The sequence below is a fragment of the Bufo gargarizans genome, chromosome 6 (assembly GCF_014858855.1).
Source record: "Bufo gargarizans isolate SCDJY-AF-19 chromosome 6, ASM1485885v1, whole genome shotgun sequence".
Classification (NCBI taxonomy): domain Eukaryota; kingdom Metazoa; phylum Chordata; class Amphibia; order Anura; family Bufonidae; genus Bufo; species Bufo gargarizans.
Genome location: NC_058085.1, coordinates 52,432,839 through 52,450,089, shown reverse-complemented (window position 1 = coordinate 52,450,089; position 17,251 = coordinate 52,432,839). Strand labels below are relative to the sequence as shown.

At 44.4% G+C, this 17,251-nt stretch overlaps 1 protein-coding gene across 1 annotated transcript in view; it reads left to right on the top strand.

The window, feature by feature from the left end:
* Positions 1–17,251, top strand: part of LOC122941255 (alpha-N-acetylgalactosaminide alpha-2,6-sialyltransferase 2-like) — an 84,291-nt gene that overhangs the window by 55,824 nt on the left and 11,216 nt on the right. The window lies entirely within an intron of this gene.

The following is a 17,251-nucleotide window of genomic DNA, read 5'->3' as shown; positions in this document are numbered from 1 at the left end:
CTTGTACATAGGAGCAGTATTATAGTAGTTATATTCTTGTACATAGGAGCAGTATTATAGTAGTTATATTCTTGTACATAGGCAGTATTATAGTAGTTATATTCTTGTACATAGAAGGTAGTATTATAGTAGTTATATGCTTGTATATAGGAGCAGTATTATAGTAGTTATATTCTTGTACAAAGGAGCAGTATTATAGTAGCTATATTCTTGTACATAGGAGGCAGTATTATAGTAGTTATAATCTTGTACATAGAAGGTAGTATTATAGTAGTTATATTCTTGTATATAGGAGCAGTATTATAGTAGTTATATTCTTGTACATAGGGGCAGTATTATAGTAGTTATATTCTTGTACATGGGGCAGTATTATAGTAGTTATATTCTTGTAAATAGGAGCAGTATTATAGTAATTATATTCTTGTACAAAGGAGCAGTATTATAGTAGTTATTATCTTGTAAATAGGAGGCAGTATTGTTGTAGTTGTAGTCTAGTACATAGGAGACAGTATTACAATAGTTATATTCTTGTACAAAGGAGCAGGATTATAGTAGTTATATTCTTGTACATAGAAGGCAGTATAATAGTCGTTATATTCTTGTACATAGGAGGTAGTATTATAGTAGTTATATGCTTGTATATAGGAGCAGTATTATAGTAGTTATATTCTTGTACATAAGAGGCAGTATTATAGTAGTTGTATTCTTGTACACAGGAGCAGTATTATTGTAGTTATATTCTTGTACATAGGAGGCAGTAGTATAGTAGTTGTATTCTTGTACACAGGAGCAGTATTATAGTAGTTATATTCTTGTACACAGGAGCAGTATTACAGTAGTTATATTCTTGTACATAGGAGGCAGTATTATAGTAGTTATATTCTTGTACTGAGGAGCAGTATTATAGTAGTTATATTCTTGTACATAGGGGCAGTATTATAGATGTTATATTCTTGTACATAAGAGGCAGTATTATAGTAGTAATATTCTTGTAAATAGGAGCAGTAATATAGTAGTTATATTCCTGTACAGAGCTACTATAATACTGTCTAAAATAAAGCTCCATACACAGTGCCCCCTAAATATAGTACCACATGTTCAGCGCTCCTACAGATAGTGGCACACACTCTTTGCATACAATAGATAGTGCCACATACCATGTGCCCCCTGCATATAGTACTACACCCTTGTACTCCCAGTATATAATGGTACACACTCTGTGCCCCATGTATATTGTACCACACATGCTGTGCCCCCAGTGTATAGTGACATAGACTCTGTGCCCCCTGTTTATAGTGCCTCATGCTCTGTGCTTCCAGTGTACACTGCTGTAGACTCTGTGCCCCTTGTATAGTGCCACAGATTATATGACCCCTGTGTATATTGCCTTATGCTAGGCACCCCCTGTATATAGTTTCACATATTCAGTACCCCCTGTATATAGTAACATAGTTTATAAGGCCGAAAAAAATACGTCTGTCCATCCAGTTCGGCCTGTCATCCTGCAACTTGATCCAGAGGAAGGCAAAAAATAAAAAACAACCTGTGAGGTAGAAGCCAATTTTCCCCACTAAGGGGAAAACAATTCCTTCCCGACTCCAATCGGGCAATCAGATAACTCCCTGGATCAACGACCCCTCTCTAGTTGCTATAGCCTGTAATATTATTACACTCCAGAAATACATCCAGGCCCCTCTTGAATTCCTTTATTGTGCTCCCCATCACCACCTTCTCAGGTAGAGAGTTCCATAGTCTCACTGCTCTTACCGTAAAGAATCCTCTTCTATGTTTGTGTACAAACCTTCTTTCCTCCAGACGCAGGGGATGTCCCCTCGTCACAGTCCTGGGGATAAATAGATGATGGGATAGATCTCTGTACTGTCCCCTGATATATTTATACATAGTAATTAGATCTCCTCTCAGTCGTTGTTTTTCTAAAGTGAATAACCCTAATTTTGATAATCTTTCAGGGTACTGTAGTTGCCCCATTCCAGTTCTTACTTTAGTTGCTCACCTCTGAACCCTCTCCAGCTCTGCTATGTCTGCCTTGTTCACAGGAGCCCAGAACTGTACACAGTACTCCATGTGTGGTCTGACCAGTGACCTGTAAAGTGGCAGGAATATGTTCTCATCCCGGGTATCTATACCCCTTTTGATGCAACGCATTATCTTATTGGCCTTGGCAGCCGCTGCCTGACACTGGTTTCTACAGCTTAGTTTGCTGTTCACTAAAATTCCTAGGTCCTTTTCCATGTCAGTGTTACCCAGTGTTTTACCATTTAGTATGTACAGGTGACTTGCATTATTCCTTCCCATGTGCATAACCTTACATTTATCAGTGTTAAACCTCATCTGCCACTTCTTTGCCTAAGCCTCCAATCTATCCAGATCCCTCTGTGGCAGTATACTGTCCTCTGCAGTATACAGTATATACAGTACAGACCAAAAGTTTGGACGCACCTTCTCATTCAAAGAGTTTTCTTTATTTTCATGACTATGAAAATTGTAGATTCACACTGAAGGCATCAAAACTATTAATTAACACATGTGGAATTATATACATAACAAAAAAGTGTGAAACAACTGAAAATATGTCATATTCTAGGTTCTTCAAAGTAGCCACCTTTTGCTTTGATTACTGCTTTGCACACTCTTGGCATTCTCTTGATGAGCTTCAAGAGGTAGTCACCTGAAATGGTTTTCACTTCACAGGTGTGCCCTGTCAGGTTTAATAAGTGGGATTTCTTGCCTTATAAATGGGGTTGGGACCATCAGTTGCGTTGTGGAGAAGTGAGGTGGATACACAGCTTATAGTCCTACTGAATAGACTGTTAGAATTTGTATTATGGCAAGAAAAAAGCAGCTAAGTAAAGAAAAACGAGTGGCCATCATTACTTTAAGAAATGAAGGTCAGTCAGTCCGAAAAATTGGGAAAACTTTGAAAGTGTCCTCAAGTGCAGTCACAAAAACCATCAAGCGCTACAAAGAAACCGGCTTACATGCAGACCGCCCCAGGAAAGGAAGACCAAGAGTCACCTCTGCTGCGGAGGATAAGTTCATCCGAGTCACCAGCCTCAGAAATCGCAGGTTAACAGCAGCTCAGATTAGAGACCAGGTCGATGCCACACAGAGTTCTAGCAGCAGACACATCTCTAGAACAACTGTTAAGAGGAGACTGTGTGAATCGGGCCTTCATGGTAGAATATCTGCTAGGAAACCACTGCTAAGGACAGGCAACAAGCAGAAGAGACTTGTTTGGGCTAAAGAACACAAGGAATGGACATTAGACCAGTGGAAATCTGTGCTTTGGTCTGATGAGTCCAAATTTGAGATCTTTGGTTCCAACCACCGTGTCTTTGTGCGACGCAGAAAAGGTGAACGGATGGACTCTACATGCCTGGTTCCCACCGTGAAGCATGGAGGAGGAGGTGTGATGGTGTGGGGGTGCTTTGCTGGTGACACTGTTGGGGATTTATTCAAAATTGAAGGCATACTGAACCAGCATGGCAACCACAGCATCTTGCAGCGGCATGCTATTCCATCCGGTTAGCGTTTAGTTGGACCATCATTTATTTTTCCACAGGACAATGACCCCAAACACACCTCCAGGCTGTGTAAGGGCTATTTGACCATGAAGGGGTGATGGGGTGCTGCGGCAGATGACCTGGCCCCAATCAAGATGGTTTGGGGTGAGCTGGACCGCAGAGTGAAGGCAAAAGGGCCAACAAGTGCTAAGCATCTCTGGGAACTCTTTCAAGACTGTTGGAAGACCATTTCAGGTGACTACGTCTTTAAGATCATCAAGAGAATGCCAAGAGTGTGCAAAGCAGTAATCAAAGCAAAAGGTGGCTACTTTGAAGAACCTAGAATATTACATATTTTCAGTTGTTTCACACTTTTTTTGTTATGTATATAATTGCAGATGTGTTAATTCATAGTTTTGATGCCTTCAGTGTAAATCCACAATTTTCATAGTCATGAAAATAAAGAAAACTCTTTGAATGAGAAGGTGTGTCCAAACTTTTGGTCTGTACGGTATAAATATATATTATTATTATTATTATTATTATTTTTTGGGGGGGGGGGGTGGCAGTGGGTCTTGGGGGAGTTCCCACACTTTTTTTTCCCAGGACTTGCCCCCGGAGTGGTCCCGCAGTCTGGGCGGCAGTTCTGACTAGTCCTACTTTAATACACAGACATTTAGATTCATACATTTCCTACACTGGCACAAATGCGTTGCCAGTGACCAACTGTCTGTGCTCAGTCCTACGCGTAACCGTCGTAAGTGCATGAGGAGCTGCGGATGTGGCGTCAAAGTCCGAGAGGTAATGTGGAGGTGGAAGATCCGGGAGGGGGGGGAGGTCCCATAATTTTTTTTTGCTATGGGGCCCAGTCATTTCTAGCTATGCCCCTGTTTACGAGGAAAGCAAACATGGTTCATAAAAAACTAGACAATCCTCTAGATCTTTGAGATAAGGTTCCTTGTATGACAAATCCTGCAGCTCACTAATACACATTGCAGAGGTGATGGCAACTATGAAGAAGACTTTGAGAAATGAAGAATCTAAGAGAAGAATCTTCCAATGGCGTTAAATGATATTTAATCTGTGAAGCTAGCAGTATGGACAAATCCATATAATAATTCCACATGTGTTAATTCATAGTTTTGATGCCTTCAGTGTGAATCTACAATTTTCATAGTCATGAAAATAAAGAAAACTCTTTGAATGAGAAGGTGTGTCCAAACTTTTGGTCTGTACTGTATATATATATATATACACATAGTATATTACCCTCTTCCGTGTCAATTACTTTACACAGTTTAGTGTCATCCTCAAAAATTTATACTTTACTATGCAAGCCTTCTACAAGATCATTAATACATATATTGAAGAGAATAGGGCCCAATACTAGCGAGGATTTGTGGGTAAAGCGGTATAGTCTTGGCCACTGGTCGGAGGGGATGTCAACCTGTAAGTCAGAGGCCCATCTGTCAACGTAGGGAGGGCGAAAATCCGGTCCGGTCACCAAAGCCTTATGGAATTCAGACAGAGAGTGCCGGTATACACCCGATCCAACACATATTTTTTCAAAGGGGGTGAGAGGTCTATCCAACATTGGGGACGAGGGGATAGTGGAAAGGAAATGAGACAGTTGCCTAATTCTCCAAGGTCCCAATGCACATGGGTTTGTGAGTTTCAGTAGTTCTGAAAATGTAAACCATCGTCCTGAAGTTCTAAAGTAAGGGGCTCAACACTTACCCCCTATGCGCCAGTTCATAAAAGGGCCAGGGGAGCAGCTAGCTGGGAAATCCGGATGTCCTAGGACTGGAAACAGTGGGGATGGCGTTGGTGATGGCGTTTGTAGAATTGTAGTAGGGTAGGACCTATGGTGGGACGGGTAAAGAGTGTAGTAGGGATCAGAGACTTAGCCCAGGGTAAGAGAGCTAGGGAGGACTAGGAACACTGCTGCTCAATGGTAACCGATTGTTTAAAAGGTGCGTGACGGCACCAGTCCATGATTCGTTGGAGCATCGTGGCTGCATAATATTTGCAGAGATCAGGTAACCCCAGACCCCCTGCTCCTTCGGGGTATGAAGTAGGGAACGGGCCAGTCGCGGTCTCTTACCCACCCAGATAAACCTAAAAAGATCTTGGTGAGCAGTTACAAAGAAACTTGTAGGTCATTTTATAGGGAGAGTCTGAAAGAGGTACAGCAGACGAGGCAGAACGTTCATCTTAAATATGGCACACCTGCCAAACCATGTGTAAAGTCCCTTCGACATTCTCTTAAGATCCTCTCTAATCCGACCCAGACTGGGGGCATAATTCCTGCTGAATACCTCTCTCAGATCCCTTGGGATCCAAGTACCCAGGCATGTGACGGTTCCGACTGTCTATCTAAATGGGAGAGAGATGGTAAGGGTCGATTCCAATGAGCTGCTAATGATATATTTAAGGCCTCTGACTTTTGGAAGTTGATTTTCAAATTGGCTAGAATGTTAAACGTGTGGAACTCTGCAATCAGATTCGGGAAGGAGGTTATGGGCTTGGTGATCGTAAACATCAGGTCATCCGCATATGCGGCAATCTTAAATTCCTGGGAGCACACAGAGAGGCCTGTGATATTGTGATTCATCCTCACCTTTTGGAGCAGGGGCTATGGGGTAAGGACAAAAATCAAAGGAGAAAGAGGGCAACCCTGACGTGTCCCATTTCTTAGGTCAAAAGCGGATGATAATAACCATTAATGTAACGGTCACGTACACACACACACAGGGGGGAGGATAGTGACCACTGCGCTCCACCCTCACCCCTGGCCCTGCCTACTTGCCTCACGAGTCCTGATGACAGTGGACAACTGGACGGCAGTCCCTAACTTAGAATACGTGCGGGAAGGACAGACAAGACAAATAATGGATAGTGAACGGACCGGGTCAAAACCAAGAGGACAACGCAGTACAGAGGGATAAGCAAAGGAAGGTCAGGAGAAGCCGGGGTCATAAATACCAGGAGAGTTGAGAAGTACCAAAGAAGTCTGCAAAGAATAGTCAGGTGGAAGCCGAGGTCAATATATCAGGAAGGATGCGCAGTACAGGAGGAACAGGCAAAGGATCGTCAGGGAACAGGATCAGGTAAGTACACAGGTATCCAACAACTGCCAGAAACCTAAATTAACAGGCAACCTGTGGCCAGCAGGCTGCCTGTATTTATAGTGGGGAGTGAGGATCATGTGAGGTGGCCAGCGTCACATGACCGACAGACCGACCAGTCGAGCACCGAGTGATCAGCTCGGCACTCAAGGCAGACCTAGGAGCAGGGAGCCTCCCAGCTAGCAAAGCTGCCCTGGGAACGAGGTCAAACACAGATCCTCGCTCCCGAAGCTAAGCAGCAGGTCTGCGGCTGATGGGAGACCGAGTGCGCCTTCGGCACCCAGTTACAATTAACCTTCGTAGAGGCAGTGGGGGCGGTATAGAGGGAACGGATCCAGGCCATCATGGAATCGCCTATGCCCACATGCTTCAAGACTGCGAAAAGCCATGGCCAACTTACTCTGTGAAATGCCTTTTCAGCATCTGTGGACAAAAGACAAAGAAGAGCACTGTAATTTAGCATGGTGAATCAGGTTCAGCACTTTGGTATTGTCGCGAGCCTCTCTAGATTGGATGAAGCTCACCTTGCCGGTATGGATAAGACCTGATAAGAGAGGGACAAGGCGCATGGCTCAAATATTTGCAAACAGCTTGAGGTCTACATTTAGCAGTGAGATACGGAGGTAACTTGCGCAGGCAGCTGGATCCTTTCCCTCTTTGTGTATAACTGTAATATGTGTGTGTGTGTCATGTCTCTAGGGAGTGGACTACCTTTTAGTAACATAGTACATAAGGCCGAAAAAAGACATTTGTCCATCCAGTTCGACCTGTCATCCTTTTGTTACCATGTTTAATGCCCTAGTGAGCGGGGGCCTTAGAAGAGGTAGGTATTTTTTTTATAATAGGAGGCTGATAGTCCATCGTCCATAGTCCAGAGGCTTTACTGGGTTGCATAGATTTTAGTGCTTCAGGTAATTCCTCCTCCGATATTGGTCTGTCCATGGTAGCCTCCCGTGGAATTTTCGGGAGACCCAAGTCAGATAGGTATTTGCACATAGCTAATGGTAGAGATGGGCTGGCAGGGTTTGAACAAGGTAAGTTATATAAAGCCTGATAATATTAAGCAAAGGCCTCTGCTATCCTAGCTGGGTCATTTCGTTTTGGGGCCCTGTGGAGTGGAAATCGCTGGTACATAGTTTCTCGCTCTCTGTTCCCGTAAGGACCTAGCTAGTGTCCTGCTACATTTATTACCAAAATTCAAAGAAGTGGCGTCTGCCCCTAGTTAACATGGTTTTGGTGCGTATATCAAGTTTCTCCTTAATTTTCTTCTGAGCCATTAGCAAGGCAGAACGGGAGGCTAGAGCATGAGATTGTTTATGCGAATGTTCCATGCGGGAGACTTCCGCCAAAAGCTGGGAGATCTCTGCTGCTTGCTCTTTCTTGCATCCTAGCTTTATGCTTAATGAGTGCCCCCCTTACCACACATTTATTTGCGGCCCAAACTGTAAGAGGAGAAGTCTTCTCCACTTGGTTTTCTTCAAAGTAACGTGAGAGAACCGTATTTATATCTTGAACGATTTCTAGATTCTGTATCAGGGACTCATTCAGTCGCCACTGCCAGGACTTAGGAGCAGGAAGGGGGGATCTCAGAGAAACATGGAGCATAGCATTATCTGAAAAAGTCATAAAATCAATGGTGGAAGAGGCGAGGAGGGGTACCGCAGAGTGCCGTATAAGGAAATAATCTAGCCTAGAGTACCCATTTCTTGCTTGGGGAATAGTAGGTATAATTTCTAACATCCGGATTAACCGCCCTCCACACTTCAACCAGCTGGTGAGAGTGAAGGAGACGTTTGATGCGATGGAGATAGGAGTAAACCAAATGAGAGGCACCTCTGGAAACATCTACCAAAGGGTCTATGGCAAAATTTAAGCCCCCCCCCCCCTGACCAGTAGCGTGCCCTCCGGAAAACGATCAAGTTTCAACAGTATTCCTGCTAAGGCCATAAGTTGGTTGGTATTGGGTAGGTATACATTGGCAAGGGTATAAAGATGTCCGGCTAGATGACCCTTTACAAATAGGTACCTGCCATTATCATCTATCTGGACGGCTCCCAATTCCCATAGGGCGGTTCTGTAGACTAGTATGCGCACCCCCCTTGATTTCGAAAAAGGAGTAACAACTACGGTAAGCGTCCAGGTACCTGGGTGATCTAAACAGAGGGGGAGCGCCCTTGCAGAAGTGGGTCTCCTGTATGAATGCAATTTGTACCTTCTTGCCGGAGAATAGAGGATGTTCAACCCATTGGCGTTGATGGAAGCAAAATTGAAGGTTGACATTATCCTGACCTAATAAAATAAAAAAATTAAAAAATTTTTTTTTTAAAAAAAGGGGAGGGGGGTTAAGGAGTGATAAACGTAAGTACAAAAGGTTAGGGGGGACGACACACGAAGGTTGACCCAAGGGTACTTTCACACTAGCGTTTTTGTTTTCCGGTATTGAGTTCCGTCACAGGAGCTCAATACCAGAAAAAAACTGATCAGTTTTATCCCCATGCATTCTGAATGGAGAGCATTCCGTTCAGGATGCATCAGGATGTCTTCAGTTCAGTCCCTCTTAAGTTTTTTCGACTGAGAAAATACCACAGTATGCTGCAGTTTTCTCTCCGGCCAAAAATACTGACCACTTGCCAGAATGCCGGATCTGGCATTGAAGTGTTTTAGTGCCTGTTCCGGAAAAGATCTTTTAAAATGCAAAGAAAATTAATACCGGATCCGTTTTTCCAGATGACGCCGGAGAGACGGATCTAGTATTTCAATGCATTTGTCAGACGGATCCGCATCCGGATCTGTCTGACAAATACCATCAGTTTGCGTCCGGATTGCGACGGAACCGCCTGCCGGAATCCTCTGCCGTAAGTGTGAAAGTACCCAAATAGGACATATATACAGTAGATTAGCTTTCCCGTTTCGTCCTACGGCAGCACAGAATGGGTTAACTTCGTCGTCATCCTTTTCCAGGACCGCCCACCTAGAACATATTAATTAACAATTAATCAATGAATTAACTCCCCTATAAAACGCCTCCTCCACAATGCCTCCTTGTGTTTTTTTTTGTCCTCATCTGAGGATGAAGCCCACCTATTGTCCGGCCGTATACCTTGTTGTGACAAGGTTTGGAGGCCTCAGTATGGGGATAGCCATGAGTACCTGGCTCCATGTCTGGCCGGCTAGTGTCCGGAGTACCTGCAGCGATAGCCCCGATGTGAAGATGTGTTCCTGGGCTGACTACAGAGGGGAAAAGAGTTCCCGCAAGAGTAGGCACAGGATGTGCCAATCATGCGAACAGCCACTTCCGGATGACTTTCCTCAGGACCTGTGCATAAGATGCCATCAGGATACCCAGGAACCCTCCCCGCAAAAGAAAAAACGGAGAGCCAGTTCCCCGTGTGTATTTCTTGTCTCCAGCCCCTACCGGATAACCACGCAACTAATATCTGTGAGCAATGTTCTCATGCTGATGAGTCTTCTGACGACGAGACGCGCAAGATGGTTTCCCTCTTTAAATCCTTCCTTAAAAAATCTAAGGCAAAGAAGAAAGGTACCAAGAGGAGACCGCGTTCCCCATCCTCGTCCGAGAAATCGTCACGTTCTGAGGGGGAGATCTCCTCATTTTCTGATTCTCCCGTTATGGAGGATAATTTTTTATTTGACAAAGCTGACACAAATCAGCTGATTAAGGAAGTCAAGAATATTATGGAGACCAATAAAGAAAAGTGCAGCAAACATAATGAAGAGGATCTTTTTTATTTTCCTAAAAAGAAGGCGTCAGTGTTCCCTGGGCACCCAGTCCTGGATGCAGTGATGTCTAAAGAGTGGGAACATCCTGTAGGAAGAATAAACCTAGGTTCCAGATTTAGAAGTGTATACAAGACGGACCCAGTGGAATCATCCTCCTGGGGTACCCCGGCTAAAGTGGACCCGGCTGTAGCTAGATTGGCTAAAAGATCATTCTTCCCTTCTGATGATTCATCCTTGTTGAAGGATCCCATGGAAAAAAAGGCTGATGGTCTCCTCAAAAGACAACATACATATCTTGCCTCACTTAATAAAGCAGCAATGGCGACCGTCCCGGTTGCGCGAGCTCTTAGAGTATGGCTCAGTCACCTGGGCAGGGATATTGAAGACGGGGTGTCAAGAGAAGAGCTTCTCAAGCAATTACCTACACTCAAGTCAGCGGCAGAATTTCTCTGTGATTTCCCGGTCGACACAATACGGTTTTGTGCCAAAAACATGGCGTTAGCCAACTCGATCCGTAGATCTCTCTGGCTGAAAATCTGGTCTGGCGACTCCTCTTCAAAAAACAACTTGTGTGCCCTCCCCTTTGAACCAGGGAAACTGTTTGGATCACAGTTAGATAAATTACTGGAGGCTAATAAGGAAGATAAAGCCTTGAACTTTCCGCAACCCAGACGCAGGGACAAGACCAGGTTTTTTCGTCCCTATAGGGGTCAAGATTCAAGAAGACCGAGCTTCAGAGGACGGGCTGGACGAGGAAGATCCGATCGAAGAGCCTGGACCTCCTCCGAAAAGTCCAAGAGAAAGGGAGAGGATACCAGACCTCCAAAATCCGAGTTCTGACGCCAGAGGGCAGAAAGTAGGAGGTCGGTTGTCTCTCTTCTACGAGAACTGGTGTCACATCACTTCAGACATCTGGGTCCTAGAGATTATAAGAAGAGGTTATCGACTGGAACTCGATCATATTCCAAGAGACAGATTTGTACTCAGCAAAGGAGAAAATCCTCATGTCTTTCTTCTACTAAACGAGTTCCTGGTCAAAGGAGTTCTGGAAGAAGTTCCAAGGGCTCAGAAAAATTTGGGGGTATACTCCAGGATCTTCTGTATCCCAAAAAGAGATGGCAAAAGTCGGTTGATTATAGACCTCCGCTACCTGAACCGTTATATGAAGAAAATACACTTCAAAATGGAGACAATAAGATCCATCACTGCTGTTCTCAGGGGAAAGGTGTTTATGGCGTCTCTAGACCTAAAGGACGCGTACCTCCATGTCCCGATAAGTCGAGAATCAAGGAAATTCTTAAGAGTGGCCATCAAGAGGAATGGGGTGACACTCCACTACCAGTTCAAGGCCCTGCCATTTGGTCTATGCTCAGCCCCGAGAGTCTTCACCAAAATAGCCGTGGTAATTGCAGTGACACTGCGCCTCCAGGGGATTCAGATATTCCCCTACCTGGACGATTGGCTAATTGCAGCGGAATCAGAAGTCCTACTTCATCTACATCTAAAGAAAACTATAGAAGCCCTACAATCGGCAGGATTCCTAGTGAACTGGGAGAAGTCGGATATCGTCCCAGCTACCTCCAAGACCTTCTTGGGATTTACAATAGACACAAGGACTATGAAGCTCTATCTCCCCCCTGGGAAAGTAGGGACCCTGAAGAAGGAAATAAAAAAATTGATGTCGCTTCATTCCCCATCTATCCGCAGGGTGATGAAGACACTCGGCCATCTCACGTCAGTTTCCGATGCTGTTCCTTGGGCAAATATTCACAGCCGAGAGCTGCAACAATATATGCTGCGTGCCTGGCGTCGGAACAAATTCAGATTGGATGCAAGAATGAAGATGAGACCCTCTACTATCCAGAGCCTCAGATGGTGGCTACGCACGAGCCATTTGACCATGGGGAAAAATTTCCGGTTTCTTACGCCAGTGATCATCACTACAGATGCTTCCGGTCGAGGATGGGGGGCTCACCTCCAGGACAAATGGGCGCAGGGTCTCTGGTCTTCCAAGGAAAGGAAACAATCCTCCAACTACAGAGAGATGAAAGCAGTCCTTCTAGCTCTTCACCGGTTCAGAACCTATGTGTCAGGGAAACCTGTGTTGATCCGGTCAGACAACCTGCCGACGGTATTTTATTTGAACAAACAAGGTGGAACAAGAAGCTCTCGTCTTCTGAGGCTATGCAAAAAAATATTCAAGTGGGCAGAATTACATCTGCTGGAATTAAAAGCAATGCATATCAGAGCTTGCTACAATACTCGAGCGGACCATCTGAGCAGGAAGACGATCAATCAAGCCGACTGGGAACTCAACCCAATCATCTTTCAACAGATCATATCCAGATGGGGGACACCGTCCTGGGATCTGATGGCGTCAGCAAAGAACAAAAAGCTGGACAGATTCTGTTCTCTAAACAGTCACGACAACCCCACGGTGATAGACGCATTTTCCATGAATTGGAGACACCTGTCAGTCTACATCTTCCCTCCAGTTCCCCTTATCCCGAGAGTCCTGAGAAAAATAGTAGAGGAGAAACCTCAAGCCATATTAATAGCTCCTTTTTGGCCGAGGAGGTCGTGGTTCCCTCTCCTGTTCCAGCTGTCCAAAGGCCACTTCTGGAAACTTCCTCTGCGTCCGGATCTTCTGATTCAGAATGGATTGCATCACCAGAGTCTGGACCATCTACACCTTACTGCTTGGAGGCTGAAAGAAATAGATTAGAGGGAAAAGGCCTCTCTCAATCAGTTGTTAATACTCTACTTTCTTCAAGGAAAGACTCTACAAATAGAAAATATGCTAAAGTCTGGAGAAGGTTTATATCCTGGTTGTCTGAGACTGGCTTTCAAACTATTAATGTTTCCTCCATCCTTCAGTTCCTTCAAGATGGATTCCAGAAAGGGCTAAAGCCTAATACCCTAAGGTCACATATGACCGCTATTAATTCCATGACTGAGAATAAATACCTCCATCATCCGTTGATCGTGAGATTTTTTAAAACAGTCAGAAGACTTAATCCTACGCATAGGGATCCGTTTCCGGTCTGGGATCTTTCCTTGGTTCTGAAAAGACTGACCCTTTCTCCATTTGAACCATTGGAAGAGGCTGATCTCAAATGGCTCTCTTACAAAGCACTCTTTCTCACAGCAATCACTTCTGCAAAGAGACTGGGGGAACTCCAAGCCTTGTCGTCCAAGTTTCCATACTTGCGTTTCCTTCCGGATGGGATCCTGCTTCGCACCATGCCATTCTTCATGCCCAAGGTTCCGTCTTCAGGAAACAAAAACAGGGAAGCATTCCTCCCTGTATTCTGTCCGGAGCCTCTTGACGAACAACAGAGTCTCTGCCATACCTTGGATGTGAAGAGAGCATTAGAAATTTATCTCCAAAGAACAGGAGAATTCAGAAGCAGTGAAAACCTGTTTATCCTTTTCTCTGGCCCAAGGAAAGGACTCTCTCCTTCCAAAGATACCCTTGCAAGATGGATAAAGTCCACGATTCTGGAAGCTTATTCTCTTGAGGCAGTGCCTCCTCCTTTCCCCATCAGAGCGCACTCCACCAGAGCCACAGCCACTTCCTGGGCGGAGATGGCGCAGGTTCCGATAGAAGAAATTTGCAATGCGGCATCTTGGTCTTCATCTCTCACCTTCGTGAAACACTACCGTCTGGACATCAACGCTAGGAGCTCAGCCTTTGGCACTGGTGTGTTGTCGGCAGCTCTTTCTGAAACTCCCCCCCTTTGAGGTCTATGAAAATCCCATTCTGTGCTGCCGGAGGACGAAACGGGAAAGGGAAAATTCTTACCGGGATTTTACTTTCCTTGAGTCCGGAGGCAGCACAAGTATACCCTCCCTAATAAAAAAATTTTTGGCATCCACTATTTGTCGGAGTCTATTCTTTTAAACACAAGGAGGCATTGTGGAGGAGGCGTTTTATAGGGGAGTTAATTCATTGATTATGTGTTAATTAATATGTTCTAGGTGGGCGGTCCTGGAAAAGGATGACGACGAAGTTAACCCATTCTGTGCTGCCTCCGGACTCAAGGAAAGTAAAATCCCGGTAAGAATTTTCCCTTTGTAAGCCAAATACTCGGTCCAGCTAATCTAGAGCGGGTAGAGTGAGGACAATGGAGCAGTTAAAGGAATAGAAACTAACAAAAATTATACATATGTAACCAAAACAAAAGACTTGGCGAACCTCCAGGTGCCCACAGTTGAGCAGACTGAGAGTCGCGTTTCTACATGGGGAGAGGTAAAGCAAATATAGTTGCATCCCTTCCCCTGGGCCAGAAGTAACAGAACACCAGATAACCTCATGAGGAGGTCAGATTATATCTGGAGGCTTTATATACTAAACTTTTATGCGGTACAGTGTAAAATGCTTTGGAGAAGTCCACATATACCACATCCATTGATTTGCCGCTGTCAAGTCTAGTACTTACCTCCTCAAAGAAACTGATTAAATTAGTTTGACATGACCGATCCCTCATGAAGCCATGCTGATATGGCGTTATTTGCTTATTTTTTATTGAGGTATTCCAAGATAGCACTCTTAGAAAACCTTCAAGCAGTTTACCCGCAACAGATGTTAAACTTACCGGACTATAGTTTCCGGGCTCTGTTTTTAGACCCTTTTTGAATATTGGCACGACATTTGCTATGCGCCAATCCTGTGGAACACTTCCTGTCAGTATAGAGTCTTAAATATCAGAAATAAGGGTCTGGTTATGGCATTACTTAATTCTCTTAGGATACAGGGGTGTATGCCATCTGGTCCTGGCGATTTGTCTATTTTAATCTTTTTAAGGCGCTGTTGTACTTCTTCCTGGGTCAGACAGGACACTTTTAATGGGGAATTTACTTTTACATTCTGCATTTCATCTGACAGTTTATTTTCTTCAGTGAATATAGTGGAGAAAAAAATATTTAATAGCTTTGCTCTCCCCTCATCGCTCTCTGCAACTCCCCCCTCATCACTCTGTAAAGGGCTGACACCTTCAGATTTATACTTTTCACCATTTATATAATTGTAGAACATTTTAAGGTTAGTTTTGCTCTCTTTGGCAATAAATCTCTTGTTCTCTAGTTTGACTGCTTTTATTTGGTTTTTACATATTTTCCTTTTTTCCTTATAGTTTTTCAGTGCTTCTGTGCTACCCTCCTGTTTTAGTGATTTAAATGCTTTATTTTTGTAATTTATTGCTTTCTTTACAGTTCTATTTATCAACATTGTTTTTTTTCTTCTTCCTTATTGGTTTTTTCTTGTTCCTTAACATTTTATTCCCATAAGGTATGTACCTCTCACAATGAGATTTTAGGATGCTTTTAAAAATATCCCATTTTGTGGCGGTATTTTTAGTCCCCCATAATAACCACCTCATTATGATCTGCCACCTTGTCTATCTCGTTCAGTAGTAGATTTTCTGTGGCCTCTAGTATATCAGGTAGTTTATAATAAACTCCTATTAGTATTTTATTATTGTTTTTGCCTCCATGTATTTCTACCCACAGTGACTCCACATGTTCATGTCCCTCACTTATATATTCCCCGAGTGTGGGCTTTAGACAGGACTTTACTTAAAGGCAGACCCCTCCCCCTCTCCAGTTTTGACGATCCTTTCTAAACACGCTCCACCTACCTCTAACTTTGTCATTGGTTCCGATATGGACCATGACCGCTGGATCTTCTCCAGCCCCTCCCAGTAATCTGTCAACCCGATCCGTGATGTGTCGAACTAGAGCGCCAAGAAGACAACACACCGTTTGACGATCTCGGTCTTTGTGACAGATCGCCCTATCTGTACCCCTAATAAGAGTCTCCCATTACCAGAACCTGTCTGGCCTGCCCTGCTCTCCTGGTTCCCTGCTTACTGGAGCTGACATTCCCCTGACTGGCAGAGGAAGGGTCCGGCTGCAGCAGTGCTCTCCCTGAACTGACATCCCCCTCATCTGCCAACCTTGTAAACTTGTTGGGGTGTGTCAGATCAGGGCTAGCCTCCCTGGCACTCTTCCCTCTACCCCGCTTTCTGTTACCCAGCTAGCTACCTCACTTTCCTGAGCCTCCTCGCAACCATCCTCCCCAACATCTGGCCCATAGAGTGCTTGCTCAGTGAGAAGCAAACTCTTTTCCAAATTGTCAACGCCTCTCAGTGTTGAAACTCACCCTTTTAGATACTCGATGTGCAATTCCAAATTAGCAATTTGCTTACATTTTGAACAAAGATATGCACCCTCAAACGGCTGTTCGAGGACTGCATACATTACACAGGATGTGCACTGGGCTGCGCTGTCAATAATGACACATACCAAATGGGGATTACGCAAAGAAAGCAAAAAAATACAATACAGTGCAGTGATAAGAAACTGATTTACTGCAGTCCCCTCCTAAAGTCCCTGAATCTCAAGTCACATCATCTAAAGTCATACACTTAATACGAACGCACACTGGAACTCAAACACGCGAACGCTCACAAACTCGCATTGTTTGTCTGCTTGTATCAGGGCAGCTCTCAAACGAGCCTGCTTTTTTTTCCTCTGGATTTTGTGTCCCATTCTGATAAAGCCATGCACTCTGTGCCCCCTAGAGAGTCTCCACCTCTCGATAGCGGCAAATACTCTGTGCCCCCATAATTGAAAGATACTCACCTTTCCGCACACACGCATTGTCATCCCGGCCTCTTCTGACCAGGCCTGCTCTTGCAGAACAGTCACATGTGGCACAATGGCATAATCGCACCGTCTGCACCACAATAAAGCTCTGGCAGAACACCAATGGTTCCCTTGCCCGCCAGCGCTGTATCTGTGAGTATTGGGTGCAGATACAATTAAGTCCGGGAAAACCCAGGAGCCTGGTGACCC